Raw genomic sequence first — 19,849 nt, forward strand, 5'->3', positions numbered from 1 at the left:
AGTCTTTCAAAAGTAATACAGTAGTGAAAATTAAAAAAAAAAAGGTTGAACATGTATATTTTTAAAAAAAATAGTGAATTATCTAATAATTGAACCACTTCCTGTTAGAGGTAAGGAACACCATTTCACTAAATACTGATAAAATTATTACTAAGTAGTTATTTATCAAATGTTCACACTGCTTGTTATTTTCTGGGTTTCGGACATTTTTTAATTAATAAAACATGAACCGGGTCAAATTGACCCAGGAACATCATCTCTGTTCCTCACAAATGAAGATAACAGGAGGGTTAAGTAACTTTTTGGTGAATTGTACTTGTGAGAGGAAGACAAGGCAATTTTATTTGTGTAGAGCAATTCGCACAAAGAGTAAAAACAGGAAAATGATTGGTTTATCGCGCGGACAGTAAGTTAGTGTAGAACCACCACTGAGTGACAGACGGATCCCCAAAAAGAAAAGCATGAAGCTCAAAGGGCTTCTCTGTTTCTTTGATGAAGGTCACATACCTATGTGGTGTAGCTGCAGCTGTGGTTTCCAGATGACATCCAGCAGTCTGCGCTGACGACAGAGCTCCTGCTCGTACTGGACGATGGTTCCTTCACAGAGTCTGCAGATTTCTTCAGCAGCAGCAGCTAGTCGCTCGCTGATCAACTCTCTCAGAGACTGAAGGGAAGACATGGTTCCTGCTCCGATCTTCGGCTCCAACTCCCACAAACACCGCCGTCCTCTTCACTGCAGCTCCGATCGATCATCTGCTAGTCTCACAATCACAGCAATCCACGTTGTCTTTCTGTTCAACACTTCTTCACTCATTTACGACACTTTGGAAAATGCTGAGAGTTCCCACACGAACCACGTATCGTCCTTTCTGTCCAAAAACCTCACAAACGTCCCAACAAAACACAACCGTCCTCTCAACACAAGCTAACGCTGCTAGCCTGCTAACAAGCTAACGCTGCTAGCAATGAGTTATATCACTAGAGGAGACATCACGTGGTTCCTCATGGGAGGAGAGCACCGCCATCTTGGTGAGGTCAAGTTACTGCTGCAGTGAATGCATGTGAACACATTTTTTGCATAATGCCAGTTCATTGTGCGGGTTTCAACTGACAGAATTAGAAAAAATTAGTCCATTTTATCATTAAGTAAGTATTTTAATTTTTTTTTCTTTTAAGGCTGCAGGGGCTTCATTAATAGAACACATGTTGACATTCATGATGCTGCAGGGCTATTATCAACATGCTGCATGATGTACATTTATTTTGCTGTCAATATAAATGTACATTTTATTTTGCTAAACCTGTATACAGCATACTAGGCTATTTATACAGATTTATACATTTCTGACTCAGTGACTGAACTTTTCTTGCAGGTTTTCAATGGACTCAGACTTCAGGAAAAAGTGGATCTTGGCAATAAAAAGAGTTAACCCAGATGGATCACTGTGGTACCAGCTAGCAATACGGTCTGGCTGTTCAAAACATTTGTGGAAACACATTTTGATAAGAGGCCAGATTATTTGTTAGAGTAAATCTATTGTTCACTTTTGGACTTCCTTTGATTATTATTATTATTATTATTATTATTATTATTATTATTATTATTATTATTATTATTATTATTATTATTATTATTATTATTATTGTTGTTAATAATAATATAATTATTGTTATTATTATTTATTGACTTATTATTTATTTATTATTTATTGTTTGTATTGACTTACTATTGATCTATTAATATTATTATTATTATTATCATTATTATTATTTTTGACTTATTGTTGGGTTTTTCTAAATAATTTAATTTGCATGTCAAAGAGGTCTAAAACGTCTAAATGTTTAGAAATTAATTATAAAAATTATTTCTTATTAATTTTTTTTTATTTGTAAGAAGTCCTGCAACAATGCATTTTCATTCAAGTTTGAGCTTTTAAGGCTGACTGTTTCTCTTCTTTAACAACAACAAATGATGTATCTATATATACATTATATACATAAAATATAGTATATTTATATATATGTATAAATATATTTAAATCTAAAAATATATACAGTTTATAAAAGCTACTAAGACACCACTAAAATCAATGGAAATCAATGTCATGTGGGCGTTGTCGACCTCACCAAGATGGCGTCGCGCTCCGCCACCGTCGGCCATGCTTCTAAAGCGGGCGTGTCTCCTCTAGTAATATAACTCATTGGCTGCCAGCGCCTCGTGCTGTTCTTCTTCTTTGTTTGGCTAACAGCGTCATGGTGCTTTAGCGCCACCAGCTGGTCTGGAGTGTTGTCTGTCGCTCATATTATGATGTCGATGGCGGGGGGAAAGAAATTAAGATAAATAAATAATAATAATAATGATAACAACAACAATATAATAAAACATTAGAACCAAAGAAAGTGGTCTGAGAAGAAGCAGCTCTGAAGCTCTGCAGCTGACGGTGCAGCTTCAGGACTCATGAGGAGGACCACACTGCAGCGCCTCCTGCTGAAGCATCAGAGAGTCTGCAGACAGAAGATCCTTCCAACAGCAAAGAGGTCTGCAGGAGCTCTTTCCACCACCAGCAACAACCTGAACCAAGCAGGACCTACAAGAAGTTCAGACACTAAACTTCCACAACTCAGAAGCTCTGAGCTCCGTCTGAGTCTGCAGAGATGCTGAGCTCCTCAGCTGCTGCAGCTCCCACAGTCACATGAAGGTCTGCAGCTGCAGCAGGAAGTCCAGATGTTTGCAGCTGCTGCAGCTCCCACAGTCACTTGAAGGTCTGCAGCTGCAGCAGTCTGGTGCTGTTTTCCAGTCAGTGTTCTTCATAGATTCTAAAATAGGTTTATTTCTTTGAAGATTTTTTTTCCTGAAAGTTGAAAAGTTACAACATTTTCTGCCAGAATTGATCCAAATTGTTTTGATTTGGTTGTTTTTTCTTTTCTACATTTGACCAAACCCAAAGTGGGAGGAGTCATCTTTCTGCAGTTCCTCTGAATCATGGACAGAAGTTGTAGATGTTCCACTAGAACAGTGTTTTCTTCTTCTGTGGATGTTCTAGTGTTCTGAGCACATTGGTAAAGTCTGCTGCATTTTCTGTCAGCTTCCATTTTCAGCATTTGGATCCTCAAAGTTCAGGAAGAAACCGGAATCCAAACTGCTTCCAGTTTCCATGTTTGGGATCTTCTGGACCTGTTGAAGGACACAGATTCTTTCCACATCATGAAGCTGTTCTTCTGAACCCAAACGGCCCACAGTTCTATGCTGATGATGCTCTTCTTCACCAACAGCCTCTCAGATCACAGATGCTGCAGTTTGCTTGGTTTGCTGGAAAGCAGCAGCGCTGCCACGCCCACCTGAAAGAGCCTCAGAGCTTCTCCAGCTGATGTCTTCAACACTGGGACTCCATCCCTTCTTCCATTCATCTTTCTGTCCGTTTGCTTTGAGGCCCAGATCCTCACCTGCTGCTGGCTTTGGTTCAGCAGCTGCTGACTGGAACGCTGAAGCTCAGAGCGTCCGGCGCTTTGATCTTCTGCACATTCAAGTGTGGAACAGATGCATCTCTTTTTGCTATATTTATTGAGCCTCTAGCTGCAGCAATAAGACAGAATGAGAGCATTAAATGAATTAAAACCAAACACAGCCATCATAAAATTAGTCTCTATGCAGATGACATATTACTGTTTTTAAGTAATTTACATTCTGTAAATGAAACGGCAACAATCATTAATGAATTCTCCTCTATATCAGACTATTCCATTAATTGGAATAAGTCTGTTTTATTACCACTGAACAATAATGCGGAGCAAAGACTCACAATACCAGTTAAATCAGGAAATATCAAATATCTAGGTATCAATTTTTCCCCCAAACTATCAGAACTGGTGCAGCTAAACTACACCCCATTACTGAAAAACATACAGGACGATCTAACACGCTGGACCAACCTGCCTCTGTCCCTTATGGGCAAGGTAGCCACGGTAAAAATGAAAATCTTACCCAAAGTTAATTATCTCTTTTCAATGATTCCCACACAACCGCCACTAAAATGGTTCAAAACATTAGACTCATCCATATCAAGCTTTTTGTGGAACAATAAACCTGCAAGAATTAGTCTAAAAACTTTAAAATCTGCAAAAAACTGTGGAGGATTAGAATTACCTAATTTCCACAAATACTTTCTTGCAAATAGATTACAATACATCTTAAAATGGTTAAAAAATAATCCAGAAACCAACTCATGGTTAGACTTGGAACAGGCGTTATGTGGAAAGATCAACCTGTCAGATCTTCCATTTATTAGCCAAACAGTTAAAAAACAGGATTGTTTCAAAAGTATTAATATAAACGCCACTTTAACAGCCTGGTGGGAATTTCTCAAAATATCAAAATCATCAATTCAACCGTGCAAAATGACACCCATCTGGAACAACCCAGACATCCTCATAAACAAAAAAATTATCCACTTCCCAGCTTGGCAAGCAGGGGGCATAAAACATCTAGAGCATATAATTATTGATAGAAGATTCATAACTCCCCAGGAACTTCAAGACAAACATGGAATAAATAACTTCTTGGAATATCAGCAACTTAAATCAAGTATTACTAAAAAATTTAAATACAGAGACAATGATTTAAAGCTACCAGATGTAGTTACCACTCTGATCAATTTCTCAATGAATAAAACTCTCTCCAAAATATACAAACTTTTATGTAAATTAGATAATAACATTTCACTTCCGACAACAAAATGGGATGCGGATTTGAGCATCAGCACAGATGAAAGCTTTTGGTCAGAACTTTGTCTAAACACCTTTAAACTGACAAAAAGTCCAAATCTGCAGCTAATCCATTTTAAAACCCTTCACAGAATTTACTACACTGGACAGAGGATGTTCAAGATGGGTCTCAGCAACTCAGACATTTGTCAGCACTGTGACAGTAATCTACCCGACAATTACATGCATGCACTGTGGTTCTGCACGCCTGTCCAGGCTCTCTGGCGGCAGGTATGTGCCGATTTATCAGTCTGGCTTAAGGTTTCAATCACAGCTTCACCGTCACTTTGTGTGCTTGGTGACATGAGTGCCATCGATGTAGAAGGAGGATTAGGCTCTGTCATTTTCATAACTCTTTGCATTGCTAAAAAAACTATTTTAATAAATTGGAAAAGCAAGAAAAATATAAATATAAGTCAACACAGAAATCTGCTGCTTGATCAGATCAGCTTGGAAAAAATGTCAGCCCAAGGTTCAAGTAACTTTGAAAGAATTCGGTCTCTCTGGTCTCCCGTAGCTGACTCCATGACTTAGGGGATGGGGGGGCCTGGTCGTCGCTGCTCCTTGCCCTTCTGCCGTGGGCCGGGGTGGGGGCCGGGGCCTCCGGTGCCTGGCGGGGGGTGGTGGGGGCTCCGTTGGTCGGGGGGTCGGGTCCGGCGCCGGGGTGGGGCGGGCTGGGGCGCTGCGTGGTCCTCTGGGCTTGGGTGTGGGGGTGCGTGGTGGGGGGGTGGGGTGGTGTTCTGGCTTGGCTTGGGGGGGTGGTCCCTTTGCCTGTGCTGGGGGGGGTTGGCGGGGGGCGCTGCTCGGGGGGGGGGGCCCAGCGGCGCTGGATGGGCTTCCCATCTACGCCTGGGGCTGGGATCAGCCCTTCCCTGGCTCTGGGGCGGGACAGGACAACCCTCTTGGGGCCCCCGGGCGCTCTGGGTGTCATCCGCTTCGGCTGCGGGGTCTGGGGTGGGGTGGGGTGGGGCGTCTTGTCGGCCCTGTCCTTTGGGGGGGCATTCTGGGGGAGGGGGGGCCACTATTGGTACGGGGCAGGGGGGGTTGACGGGTCGGGGTCTCCGCTGAGGCCATCGGCAGTTTCCCCGGCCGGTTGGCTGCCTCGGTCCCGTCGAGGCCTGACCAGAGCTCTTCTAGGGCCGGCGTTTGGGGGTGGGGGCCTGGGCTTGCTCCGGGGGGGGCCGGCGCTTTCTGGCTCCTCTCCCTCTGTGTGGGGTGGGTGGTGCTGGGCCTGGGGTGTCGGCGCCTCCGGGGGTGGGGCCCCTGGGCTGGGTGGGCCTGGCCCCCTTGCTGGGGGGGGGGGGGGGGGGACAGCTGTTTGACCACCGGGGGACAGTCTACCAGCTGTCCCCAACTTACCCCCTTCCTCAAATAACCTCATAATAGGGTGAGGGGGTGGGGGGCTTAGCCTGCGATGAGCCTTGGGGGGGGGGTTTACTAGGCAGTGGCCCCCCCTCCTATGGTTGCCGTATGGAGTGGGCCCCCCCTCTTTCGGTTTTATTTGCACCTTAGACATGTAGGGCCCTTGGTAGGGGGGGTGCTTGGACATCACTGCCAGCAAGCAGCAGATGTCCTCCTACCACCCTACCCGCCAATTTTAACCGCACCTTAGACATTTAGGGCCCCTTGGTGGGGAGGGTGAGGGGACATCACTGTGAGTAATCAGGAGATGTCCCCTTAGTGCCCTACCCGCCAATTTTAACTGCACCCCCCTTAGTACAGACACCCCTCCCCCCTCAATATATACATCCCAACATAAACACACACACATGCACACACACACCCTCTTAAACACACATACACGCACACACATTTTGCAAGGAAGGTGGGACCTAGGACCATCTGTCCCCTGCCTCTTCCCTGGTGGGGGGTACGGGCCCCTTTGCAACGGCGGCCGTGTCCCCGGGGTGCCGGCTTCCTGGGCCCGGCGGTGCTCTCTCCGCGCGGTGGGGGGGTTCACATTACATCTGAGCCGGGGGTGTTGGTGTCCCTGGGGGGTGGGTTCTGGTCCTTGCTCCTGAGCGCTGGGCCCCGCCAAACTTCCAACTGTGGCCGAGCCTGGTCGGGCCATATTTACAACACCCCTTGTGGGCCCTCTTTTTTTCCCCGGGGTTCCCCCCTCCTGGGCGGGGGCGGCGGGCCCCTGCCTTGCTCCTCCCTGGACCAACCGTGGGCCGGGCGGATGGCTGCCTGGAGTGCGGAGCGGGTCTCCCTTGGGGGGTCCTGGCTTGTACCTGGGGTTGGAGCGGGGGGATGCCCAGAACTCCTGGGTGGTGGTGGGGTGCTCGTCTGGGGCTATGGGCGTCCCTCTGCGGTGGGGCCCTGCGTTGGGTTCTCCCGGCGCGGCGGGGGGGCTGTTCCCCTGGTTGGGCTGGGGCGGCCCTCTCTTTCCCTCCGTGCCTCCCTGCTCTCTGGCTATGGGGGCCTTGCGGCGGTCCTGCTGGCCCTGGCCTGGGTGGCGGGCTTGGTCGCCCGGGCGGCGGTTGTTCCCTGCCGGTTCCCGTGTGGCGTGGGGGGGATTCCGGCTGCCGCTGCTGCTGCGGTGGGGGTCTTGGGGTGGGGATGGCTGGGCGCTCTCCCTCCTTCTTTACACATTCCACCATCCATTTTAGAAGAACATGAGCACTCACCTGAGCACGGGTGTTGGCTCACCTTTGCACTGGCGGTTTGCGTGACTGAATGACTGAAATATTTCACACTAGTTGGTTTTAAGGCATAATTATGCGTGTGAGCACTATCTGTTTTGTGTACATGTCGACAGATGGACATTTTTGCAGCTAGCAGGTGTGTTTGACACTTGGGTGTGTGTGTGGACGGGCCCCGCCCTTTTTGTACTGCATTTGAACCTTACCATAATGATTAACAACCAGTAAACTTGTTGCTGTATGCTGCTTCATGGTCTTATCCCCCTTCCCCTCCTACTATCACCCTCCTTCCCCCCCTCTCTCTTCTTCCCCTCTTTCCTTTTCCGTCCGGTCCAACACCAAAGATCTTCAAACATGTTTGAAATTAATAAAGTTTGGCCTCAATTACAAAAGGGGTTTATTCAGACATACCTTTGGTTTGTCTGAAGATTAATAACCCCTCTTGTTAAAGTAAAATATGTCCAACAAAAGAGGCCCTCAGCTCTCATCTGTTGCCCAGCTGTTGGACAGGACAAGGTAAAAAAAAAAAAATAAACAGATGCAGAGAAAAGCTCCAAAGTTCTCAGAGGAGCATTGATTCAGCAGATCTTTAGTTTCTGGAGACAACTTCAATGGAAGAATGAAAACCACATGGATTCAAACTGAAACTCTGTCAGAGTCAATAAAGTTTTTTCAAAGATGAAGTTCTTGAAGGACAAAGCTCTCCTTCACTGTCAACACACACAGATGATCAGAACAGTTCCACATGTGTGTGCGTGTTCTGGGACGTTCTCCGGTTCCTGGGTTCCTCTGATCACGGGTCCAGCAGCGTGTTTCAGGATCACGGATGATCCAGAACATGGGATCAGACTGAAGTCAGCAGCTTTCAGCTCCTTTTGGGCTTCAAGCCCAGAGAGAAGACAGAAATGTGAGGAAGGCAGAGAACATGAAGGGTTCCTGACAGCAAAGAGAAGTTGGAGCCAGAAAGACTAGAACCGGATCAGGACCAACTCTGGACAGTCCTTTTAGTGGTGGAGCACAGACAGAAGCAGCATCATGTTTGTCACAGAGACGTGAGCTTTGAGGAGCCACTCTGCAGCTTGACCCTCTCAGATGTCAGCAGCTGTTTGTGTCCTCAGATCCAGTCAGACACCAACATGTTCCTCAGAGAACAGCATGTCAGCACACACTGCACACGCTTGGATCCATGCAGACGTGTTGGAAGCCAGAGCTTCAGGCCGGCCTTCAGTGGATCTGTCCGTTCATGCTGAATGGGAGCAGAAGAACGTCTGTTTCAGCTCTGCTGCTTCAGCTCCACTCAAACTGCTGGGAACTCCAAACTCTCTCAGAGGAGAAAAACAGCAGAAAGCTTTCTGCAGCTGCTCTCACAGTGGATCTTCCTCTGTCTTCTTCAGCAGCAGATGATGAAGAGTCACTTTCTTCAGGTTCCTCTCAGTCCTGACCTTCATTCCTGATGGACCAAAGCAGACTGACAGCAGCTCTTTAGCTCCACAAAGAAAACTCTGCAGTTTCCCAAAAACCTTCTGAAGCAGAAAAACCAGGAGACTTCCTGTCTGTCTGTCTGTCTGTCAGTGTTGGAGTCTTCCTCCATCTTCCAATGATGAAGGTTTCTGCTTTGGAACATTCCAGAAAGCCTTTTAAAAGCCTCCTGATGATGCTGGAGGACAGGGAGGAGCGCAGGAGGATGCAGGAGCTCCCAGAGGAGGAGAGGCAGGAGGAGCAGAGGGAGCGGCTGCTGGAGCAGAAGCAGCTGCAGACGCACTTTTGGCTCTGGGCTTCAAACTTTGATCAGGAGGAAGAGGAGGAGCTAAAGAGGAGCAGGAATGCTGGGAGTGGGACTGGAATTCAGACTGAATCCAACATTTAGGGACAAAAATGGCGTCTTCCAGAAATAAATCAGAATCAGAGTCTTTATTGTCATTGTAGATGGTGATACAATGAAATTGCAGCAGCCTTGAAGTGAGGAAGTTAAATAAAATAAAATAGAATAACTGTATTTACATCTCTAACAAAAAATGAACAATATGTACAGAAACTGTTAAATATTAAATATGTATGGACAAAATAGAATGGAATGAGTGGAGTTGCTGTGAGCGCAGCATAGTAGATATTGTGTTATTGCACAGAAGTCAAGATATTGCACACATGTGTAGTCAGAGATTTAGCATTTGTAAAAAGTCAGAGTGGGTGTAGTTGGTGGAAGTGTGTGTATTCCGTATGGTGATTTCCTGTGGAAAAAAGCTGTTCCTTAGTCTGTTTGTCCTGGTTCTGATGGACCTGAACCTCCTTCCAGAGGGCAGCAGTTCAAACAGAGAGAAAGCAGGATGGGTGGAGTCAGTGATGATGTCAGTCACTCTGCTGAGGCAGCATGACTGGTAGATGTCCTTCAGTGAGGGGAGGGGGCAGCCGATGATCCTCTTCTGTCTTTACCACTCTCTGGAGGCTCTGCCGTTCTGCTTCAGTGCAGTGGGAGAACCACACTGTGATGCAGGAGGACAGGATCCTCTCAGTGGTTGAGCGGTAGAAGGTTACCAGCAGCTCCTGGTTCACATTGTTCTTCCTGAGTCTTCTCAGGAAATGCAGGCGCTGCTGAGCCTTCCTGATGGTGTCGTTAGACCCTGTGAGGTCAGCAGAGATGGTGGTGCCCAGGAGGGTGAAGCTGTGGACCCTCTCCACACAGTTTCCATCGATGTAGAGTGGGGGTGGATCTGCTCTGTTCTTCCTGAAGTCCAGGATGATCTCCTTGGTCTTGGTGGTGTTCAGGATGAGGTTGTTAGCCTGAGACCACCTGGACAGTTTCAGGACTTTGTCTCTGTAGGCCGTCTCGTCGTCTCCAGAGATCAGCCCCACCACAGTAGTGTCGTCTGCAAACTTCACTATGGTGTTGCTGGTGTGGGCTGGTCTGCAGTCTGCTGTGGACAGCATGTCCGTCACTGAGGAGTGACGTCACTGAACACCGTCACTGCCTGGACCTCTTTCTGGGTCCTAGTGCCTATGGCAGGCCATTTTAACATCAAAAGGCTAAGTTTGACTATCCGGAATGAACATTGTAGATATCAGCAACGTATTTCTGACTAGTCGTAATTACATTTTGGATAGTTGGAATTGTAATTCAAGATATCTGTAACCTAATTGTGACTAGTTGAAACGACCGATAGAGATATCTAAAATTCAGTTTTGCCTAGGCAAAACTGAATTACAGATATCTGCAATGACGTCATTGAAAACGACATTCAACTCGTCACACATCTTAAATGACAATTGTAGATATCTGTAATTCAGTTTTGCCTAGGCAGAATGACAGTTAAAGATATCTCAAACGTCATCATCACTGGCTCCTCCTGTCTTGCACGGGCTGCAGCATTAAAAAGACGATTAAAAATCGCTTCGCCCGCTGGCTGCTCTACGACGGAGATTTAGGGCCACCAAAAACAGTAAAATTAAAAGATTTTAAGTCCTAAATTAAATTTACGATATTAAGTGGAAGTGAGCATGCTGAGCAGCAGGTGTACGCCACACAGCAGCAGCAGACCGACTAAACTTTGTTGAAGAGGTGAGCTGAATGTTTATTGATAACGTTCTAAATGTTTGGAAATTCGTTAGTTTGATTTATGATTTATTCATGTTTTATTCATCGATGGGTGGTTTGCAGGATCTCTGCAGCCCGAAGCCGTCAGTGTCCCTGCAGATGTCCACCTGAATTCTTTCTTTCTCCATTAAAGACAAGATCTCCACGTTTCTGAGACGCTTCCGTCTATGGAGGAGCACTTTTTGGCATTTTCAACGTTGTAATGCTAACATAACAGACTATTTTCATTCCTCTTTATTGTTTTATGTTGGATCGGGACGTTTCATCTGGAGGAGAGGTGTATGTAACACTGTTTACTTCTGCATTGGTGTTCGGATGACAGGTTCATGACATAAGGTGACAGATGAACTTCAGGATATGTGAATGAAAATGAGAATAAAGGCTGCAGCGGTTCTCTGCACCCACATGTGTCTCTGAGCTCCTTATTAAACAGATAAAACTCCGCTTTACCGACACCGAACCCCGGAAAGCCGGCTCCACTAATAATCTGATTTTGAGTCGCCAAAAGGTTCAGAATCACTTCGGTTAAAGCTATCCGGAAATAAAGCTAGGCTCCGATAAACGGAAAACTTTGGTGTTTTTCTCTTTTCTTTTCTCTCTTTCCGATCGCGGTCAGAAGCGCAGGGGAGATTTCCTCCGCCGAAGGCGATTCTTCTTCGGGGTTCACTTTCCTGATCGGAACCCTAAGCCTCCAGTGCGGATTAAGAACGACTCCAAAACAGTTATTCTGGGGGGGGGGGGCGCACCTTCTCTTTATTACGGTGCTCCGTCCTCCGAACACACAGTATCAACGCACACCGTACTCACCCCGATCTCAGCACACACACACGCACGCATGCGCGCGCACACACACACACACACAGTCCACAACACTTTTATCTCCTAAATTTACGAGATAAAAGTTGTAATTAAAGAAAACAAAACGTTTTTTGTAAACTGGTCCTAAAACCCCGTCGTACTGCTGCAACATGGTGCTAATCAGTGCTAATTACAAGTTAGCAGGTGCGATTTGAATGATTAGAACACCATGCTCTGCTCCTCCCCTAAAGTGCGATGCGGACCTAATTTGCATACAGATATCTGCAACGTCATTTCGCCTAGTCGAAACTCTAATTCAAGATATCTGTAATTACATTTTGACTATCCTGAATGAACATTACAGATATCTCAAGTTTCAGATATCTCTATTCAAATTTCATTTCAAGATATCTGTAACTTGATTATAGATATCTACAATTAAATTATGACTATCCCTAACTCCAGTTTGAGATATCTACAACGTCATTTTGACTAGTCACAATTCCAGTTACAGATATCTACAACGTCATTTCGCCTAGTCAAAACTTAATTTAAGATATCTGAAAAGGAACATGTAGATATCTTAAATTGACTTGAATTAAAGATATCTTTAACTTGAGTTTTGACTAGTAAGAATGAAATTGTAGATATCTGAAACTTGAATTACAGATATCTACAATTCAGTTACAGATATCCGTAATTCATGAAGTGGATATCTGCAACTGAATTGTAGATATCTGTAATTGTAAACCCCATACAAATGAATGGTGAAAGTGATGTCATTTGTCCTAGGAATAATATCTTTGAGGATATCTAAAATTACGATTACGGATAGGAAGAATGTAGTTGCGGATATCTGAAATGTTCTTTTTGACTAGGCAAAACTCAAATAAAGATATCTGCAACACACATCCAGTCTAGCCTTTTAATGTTAAAATGGCCTGCCATAAGTGCCCTAAAGGTTACAGCTCCTGGTTCCACAAGAAAAAAGTCCATTCTAGAGGCCACTCTGACGTCATCATCATCAAAGACAGCGTTACCTAGCAACCATAGCAAGACCATAGCAGCTATAGAGGGAAACACAACAAACCATCAACGGCGGTTAAAGCAGTCAGACGTTTGTTCTGCAGCTCAGCAAAAATCTCTGCTTTAGGTTTTGGGGAGAAAAACAAAGGAAAACACACGGAGAAGGATTCTGCAAAGGAAATCCCAAGTTCTATTGGTAAGTCAGCGTCCTGGAAACATGCTTTGTTGGTTCTGAAGTGGCATGAATGCAGACTTAGATTGGTTTGTTTCCTTGGATTCTTCAGATGGATTCAAGCTGTAAATGTTGTCAGCATAAAGCAAGTTTGGACTAAACTAAAGCAGAAAGTGGCTTTGAAGATGGTCAGGAGAAATGAGGGCTTTTACAGGAACAGATGACGGCTTGAAATGTCTGCTGTTGGTTTCTGATCCAGACAGAAATTCAATCAAATGTCTGTGAATCCATGATTTCCTTAGAATCTTTGACTCTAGATTCAGATCCATCTGGTTCAAAGGATGAAACTGCAGCTAAAAGTCTTTCAAAAGTCCAAATCCTCAAAGATGAAACAGAAATTTACCTAGAAAGTCAAATGAAAAACAATCAGATTGTCTCAGATAAACCCGTTTGGAAGTTAAGGGTTTGGAAGGTTGAGGATTCAAGTCCGATGATTTATTTATTTTATTTTTTAATGTATATTTTTCCTGAATTTTTGTCTTTGAAAGTCATAGTGTTATTTGGTCATTGTTTTATTTCATAAATAATGTTATGTATTTTATTAAAAGGATCATTAATGAATGAAACTGTATTCATATAGAACTTTACATCTCCCTCAAGGTACCAAAGGGCTTCACAATAAAAAAGAGATCTAAAATTGGAACAAAAGTTTATTATTATATTATTTGTAAACTAAAACATCTAGAATATTCTGTTTTAAAATATATAATTTTCAATCCAAATGTTTTCATCTACATTCCATTTTATATCATTCTCACTTCACGCATCTGCTCGTGGTCGGGCCCTTCTATTTCATTTTAGAACCCAATGTGCCCCCCCCCCCCCCCCCCCCCCCCCCCGAGTTAAAATATTTGCCCCCCCCCCCAATCTAACCTACCTTTAAAGCTCCTTATTGGCTAAACACACCTGATCCAGGTAATCAGCAGCAGATGAACTCAAATGACCTCATGAGTCATTCTATCAATCAGTCTGCATCAGTCAGACTCCTGGTCTGAACATATTGCTGTGACCTGGATTTGAACCGGGGTTCCTGCGGCCACAACGCAGAGTCCTGACCTCTATACGACCCCAGCCCTGAACCTGGAGGAACACAGATCTGGTCTATGCTGGTCTCTATGAACCTGATGTTGGAACTTCAGGAACAGCAGAACTGCTACGTTTGTTCTCTTCATCCACAAACAGAAAAACAGATCTTCACAGCAGGGACCACTGTGGACTTCACTAACATGCTTTGGTCCAATCAGATCAGAGATGTTTTCTCTGTTTACTTAGCATTAGCCTAAAAGTAACGTGTGCAGAAACTGGATGTTTCCTTTATCGTCACCTTCTGAGCACACAGAGAAAACCATAGAGATCAACCAACATGAAAGAGACAAACAAGACATGAAGCTTCAACAAGGACACTCTACCATAGCAGCTGGATTCCAGTGAGTCTGAAAGGACAACAAAGAAAGAAATGAATCCTGGATGTCAGATAATTGACTATGTTTCCTGTCAGGAAGTTCCTCTCTCCCCCTGACTGCTAAATGCCAAGTTCTCTGGAAAAGAACATTATCTAAATCCAACCATGAAGGGACTTGAACCCTCAATCTTCTAATCCGGACTCAGACGCCTTGTCCATGAGGTCACATGGTCTGGAAGAAGCCCCAGTTCCAGCTGACAGAAGTCTGGTTCTGATCCATCAGATCTCACTAGCAACAGAACCAAACCTTCACGTGTTGCAGCAACAGTTTCCATGTTTGGGAGGATCTTCTGAAGAACAGCTCAGTTCCAGATCACATCATGATGTTTGATGTTTTCTTCATTCCAGGAAATCATCTGTGTCTCCTTTGATCTGTGCTGAGTCAGCACTTTGACTTCTTTTCAACTTTAGATCCATCATTTACAATCAAGGATTTATTGATAGATATTATTTACTGACAGAAAATAAAGAGTAAATGTATTTATCATCCAGCAGTGATTGTGGTGTTTGTAAGTCTTTTATTTTGAAATTCCTCAAGGATGATCATCATGGTGGGATTTCTAGATCTGCATGAACTCATCCTGAATCCAAAAGACACTGGAGCATCAAAGAATCCAACCCATCTCTGCCAACATGAGGCTCTTACTTTGAAAAGTCTCAGACTTCCTGCAGGGAAACAGGCTTTCTGCTGCTGCACTGACAGATGTGCACGAGCTTGAAAGAGCTTCCTGACTGAGGAGCTGCAGACTTTCTCCTGCAGAGCAGCAGCTGACTTCAGCGTCGTCATGGGAACACAGCCTGCTGCTGCTTCTGGAAACGTCTTCAAGGCTGTGGTGGGACTTGTTGGTCTGGAGGACAGATTCTCGGAGCAAATGCTGCTTCAGCTTCAAGTTTCAGCTCTTTTCTTCTGGCAGAGCTTAGAAGAAATGGAAACCTCCTTTGTTCTGACTGTTTGCTCCAAATCCCAGATTCAGGAATTCCTCCAAGAAGTTCAGCTCAGAGATCATCAGCAGAGAAAAGCCTGAAGTTCTGATGGAAAATGACAACAGAACATGATCAATATTATTGATCCACATGGAATCCAGAAGAAACTCTGAGGTGAAGACATGAAGACACAAGCTTCAGAGACATGAGGAGAAGTCAGAGTGGATTCATTCTGGACTTTCTTCTCACATCTTCTCTTCAGAACATCTTTGTCTTTGATCCTTCAAATCTTCTGAAATCTGATCATCCATGGATTGTTTTTGTGGGATCAGATCCAGAGTTGCTGAAAGTTCTGCTGCCCTCTGCTGGTCAAAGTGTCCAAACAGCAGAGAGGAGATTCTCTGGGATTCATTGGAGTCCAGATTCTCCTGGATGTGAACAGTCTCTGCTTCTGGAACAGAAGAGTCCTTCTCAGAGCAGCATTGAGGATCTGTTCTGTCCGGCTGAGAGCGCTCCCTGCTGGTAGGAGACAGAACCACATCCGCTGCTTTTCTTTGGCCGCTCAGAAACAGTCTGGAGACTCTAAAAAACCTCCACTTCCTGAAGCAAACGGATGCAGAGCATCATGTTTGATCCTCTTCCTTCAGAAACGGCTCCATTGTTCCATCGCTCAGCAGTTTGACTAAAGCAGCTGAGAGTCTTGATGCAAACAGACCTCAGCAGCTCATCCAGAACGCCATGACAGAAGCACATGCAGCAGCACGTGCACGCTCCCAGAGAACAGCAGCTGATCCAAGTCCTGACTTTGAGGTGAGACCTTTCTGTTCTGCTTGGACCCCACTTCAACATGAACTTCATTTCCCATCATTCCATCTGTCAGGAGAGAACAGCTGCAATCAGCTTCCTTCAGGAATGACTGCAGGTAGAAGGATCTTTCATTCTTCAGCACCACCAGGACCCACATCCAGCCCATCAACAGCCAGAACATCAGTGACATCAGCGTCTGATCTTCATCACATCATCATCATCAAAGGACCACCTCTACGTTTTTACAATCTGATGGATTTCAGTCTTTCTGCAGCTTCTCATCAAGGGGATCGTCAAATATTTTCATTTCCTGTTTTCTGTTTTAAATGTTGAAGAAAAATCTTTCCAGTTTTAAAAAGATGACTAATAAAGTTATTGGAAAGACCCTGTCAGCTGCAGGACCTGTGCAGGTGCATTGTGGGTAATAATGTTCTGTTTGGGATATTTGCTGGATTCTGGATGTTGACAGTTGTGTTGGTCTTGATTGTTTACCGTTGTGGTTTGGATGTTTGTTGTTATTTGTAGCACAGCTGAGTAGGTTCTTCATAGACAACATGTTGCTCTGCCAATGTGCCTTTGGGCCAACTTGATTGGGCTGTTTGGAAGAATAATGAGGATAAATGAGAGCCTCCATCAGATCATGTTTCTGCTGTTTTTCAGAACTGCATCTGAACCTGAAAGCTGTCTGTCATATTTATGCAGCCTTTTTCCATAGAAACTGATCCAAACTGCAGATTCTATTGATTTCTCCATCAGATTTATGTCTAGGCTAAAATCTCAATTCGGTTCCATTCAGAGTCTTATAGGGCTCGGTTCCATACATTTCGATTCAGTACGGCTGTTTAACAAATTTCCCTTATATGAACTTCTATTTTATGAACTATTATTTTATTGTTATTTATGTATGGTGTGTGTTTGTGTGACTGTTTATCTTCCACTATGAAGCTGTCTAACCTGATCATGGTTGGTGATTTTAACATACACATTAATGATGACTCTGACCTCTTTGCCAGAGGTTTCAGTCTCATGGACTCTTTTAATTCTATTCAGCATGGGTCTGGGTCCACACATGTTAACGGTGGAACACTCAACCTTGTTTTTACTTTAGGTGTGCATTTTGACTCTATTTTTTCTGAGGACATTTTTATTTCTGACATCATTGTATTTTTTTACTTTTCTTTCGCTGTGTGTAACCGGGACAGCCTTTATCTTATTTTATAATGGCACAAAATCTGTTCAAGTGTTACCATACCTGAGGGATCTCCAACAAACTGGTGCATTACACTCCCTTTCATAGCCCCTCCTTCCTTTCCTCTTCTTCTTCTACTTCTTTTGACTCCCCTATATATTCCCAAGGCTACTGTTCCCCACCCCTTTTGTATGACCTCCCGTCAGAGAGGTGGGTGCCATCATCCTAAAATAATAGTATTATCCCAATCCATCCTATTGTTTATTGGCCTTTTTGGTTTTAATATTTATTTGTATAACTACAGCAATATTTGTTTCTAACTTGTGATGTGATGATTAAAAGGGATTGATGGTTTAGCAGAAATATTTTGGGGATTCACTGTTAAAGCTTAAATTTTGTTTTGTTTGTAGAGGAAGTGGAGGGGGCAGAATCACACAGCGTATTGTTTTCTGCTTGTTTATTAGCAGAATAAAGGGAGGCTTCTCTCCAAGAGGTAACACTGTGTCACACCATATATTAGCCACCACAACGCAGAAAGCGACCGATGACATGTGTCACTCTTGCCTGCACATAGAGAAATTAGCTCTCACATATTTAACTCTTCCTCGGCTGAGACCTTTTCTAACACTTTTAATCTGGTCCTCTCTCCGTGCACAGATGTTAATTCGTTATTATGCACTTTTAATAATTATTGTCATTTTATTTTAGATGGAACCTGATTGAAATGTATGTATCCTTTACTTTACTTTTGATAATTTTGGCTTAGAGAAGATGAAAACCTAAAAAAGCTGTCCAAGAAAGTCAAGATAAGACAAGACAAGACTTTATTGATCACCGGAGGGAAATTCATTTGTTACAACAGGCAAACAAGAAAAATAACAGTTAGAAAAACAGTCAGTAAAAATTAAAATGGTAATAAAAGTGGAAGTAAAAGTACACATGAATTATTAAGTAAATCCAGCAGCAGTTTCAGCAGTCCTAAACTGTGTCATTCTATAGTCTAACTGCTGTTGGGACAAGGGACATCCTGTAGCGAATCATATTTCAAAACAACCAAAGTTTTTATTTTATAGAAAAATTCATTTCTACAAATTCAATACTCCCTTGTGCCTCCCTCTAATGAAGTTACTGCATCAATATGGTATAGAGGCCATCAGCCTGTGGCTCTATGTACATGAAATGAAAGCTCAGGTTGCTATGGAGTTCATTAGAATATTTGGGTTTCTAAATCCGTTATCTATTAAAATACAAACAGGCAACATAAAGTACTTAGGTATAAATATCTCCTAGGCTTTCTGATCTATTTAAGCTAAACCACACCCAACTACTTAAAACAACCGAGGCTGATCTCACTAGATGGAAAACTCTACCCATTTCTCTAATCGGGAGGTTGCAACCATAAAAATGAAGATTCTCCCAAAAATTAACTACCTGTTTTCAATGATTCCTTCCAAACCTCCAACTACTTGGTTCAAATCATTAGACCCATTCATTTCCCAATACCTCTGGGAAGGTAAACCCCCACGGATCAGTTTAAAAACTATTAAAAAACCTAAAGATAGAGGAGGACTAGGCCTTCCAGACTTCCAGGACTACTACTCCGCGAACAGATTGTGTTATGTACAAAAATGGCTGAATCCTGGTGTGCTAGATGAATCCTAGCTAGACATAGAACAAAATCTCTGTGATAACCTAGATATTTCTAATCTACCTTTCTTCAGTTCTAAAATTAACAACACAATTGCTTCAGAAGTTTAAACATCAGCTCATCATTAACAGCCTGGTGGGATTTTCTTAAAAAAAACAACCTCACATTATTTCCATGTAAACTTACCCCCATTTGGAATAACCCTGACATTTTGATTAACAAAACCATGATTCATTTTGCTTCATGGAAGAACAAAGGAATCCAGCAGTTCCAGCATATAATTCAGAATAGAAAATTTATGTCCCTCTCAACGTTATCCTCAACCTATGGAATTAATATAAACAAATTTCTAGGATATCAGCAACTTAAATCAGCTATAAGCACTAAATACTGCCTGACCCAAATAGACCAAGACCTTCCCCTTACAGTAACATATTTCATGGACCTTAAAAATCCCAAACTCACCTCCAAAATTTATAAGATGTTATCGGACATAGATGAAACAATTTACTTACCCATGACAAAATGGGAGTCTGAGCTATCATTGAATTCTAGTGATCAATTTTGGCTACAGATCTGTTTGAATGCCCTTAATATGACCAAAAGCCCTAATTTGCAACTTATTCAATACAAGATTCTCCACAGAATTCACTACACTGGACAGAGGTTGTTTAAAATGGGTCTCAATCAGTCTGCTATATGTACACAGTGCATAGGTAACAACATAGACGACTATTTGCATGCCCTGTGGCTATGTCCACCTGTTCA

The 19,849-nt window shown here is 43.6% G+C and overlaps 2 long non-coding RNA genes across 3 annotated transcripts in view; both read right to left on the bottom strand.

Moving 5' to 3' along the window:
* LOC144988232 (uncharacterized) overlaps window positions 1-1,500 on the bottom strand; it is a 61,057-nt gene extending 59,557 nt beyond the window's left edge. Inside the window, exon 1 of one of the 2 annotated variants that reach the window (XR_013652077.1) lies at window positions 508-1,500. This is a non-coding gene — a long non-coding RNA (uncharacterized LOC144988232). The remainder of the gene's footprint in view (window positions 1-507) is intronic. The other variant, XR_013652075.1, reaches the window with a different exon arrangement.
* LOC144988207 (uncharacterized) overlaps window positions 1-19,849 on the bottom strand; it is a 211,330-nt gene that overhangs the window by 160,895 nt on the left and 30,586 nt on the right. The window lies entirely within an intron of this gene.

This window comes from Oryzias latipes, chromosome 2 (genome assembly GCF_053564925.1).
Source record: "Oryzias latipes strain Hd-rR chromosome 2, Olatipes_Hd-rR_3.1".
NCBI classification, from domain to species: Eukaryota; Metazoa; Chordata; class Actinopteri; order Beloniformes; family Adrianichthyidae; genus Oryzias; species Oryzias latipes.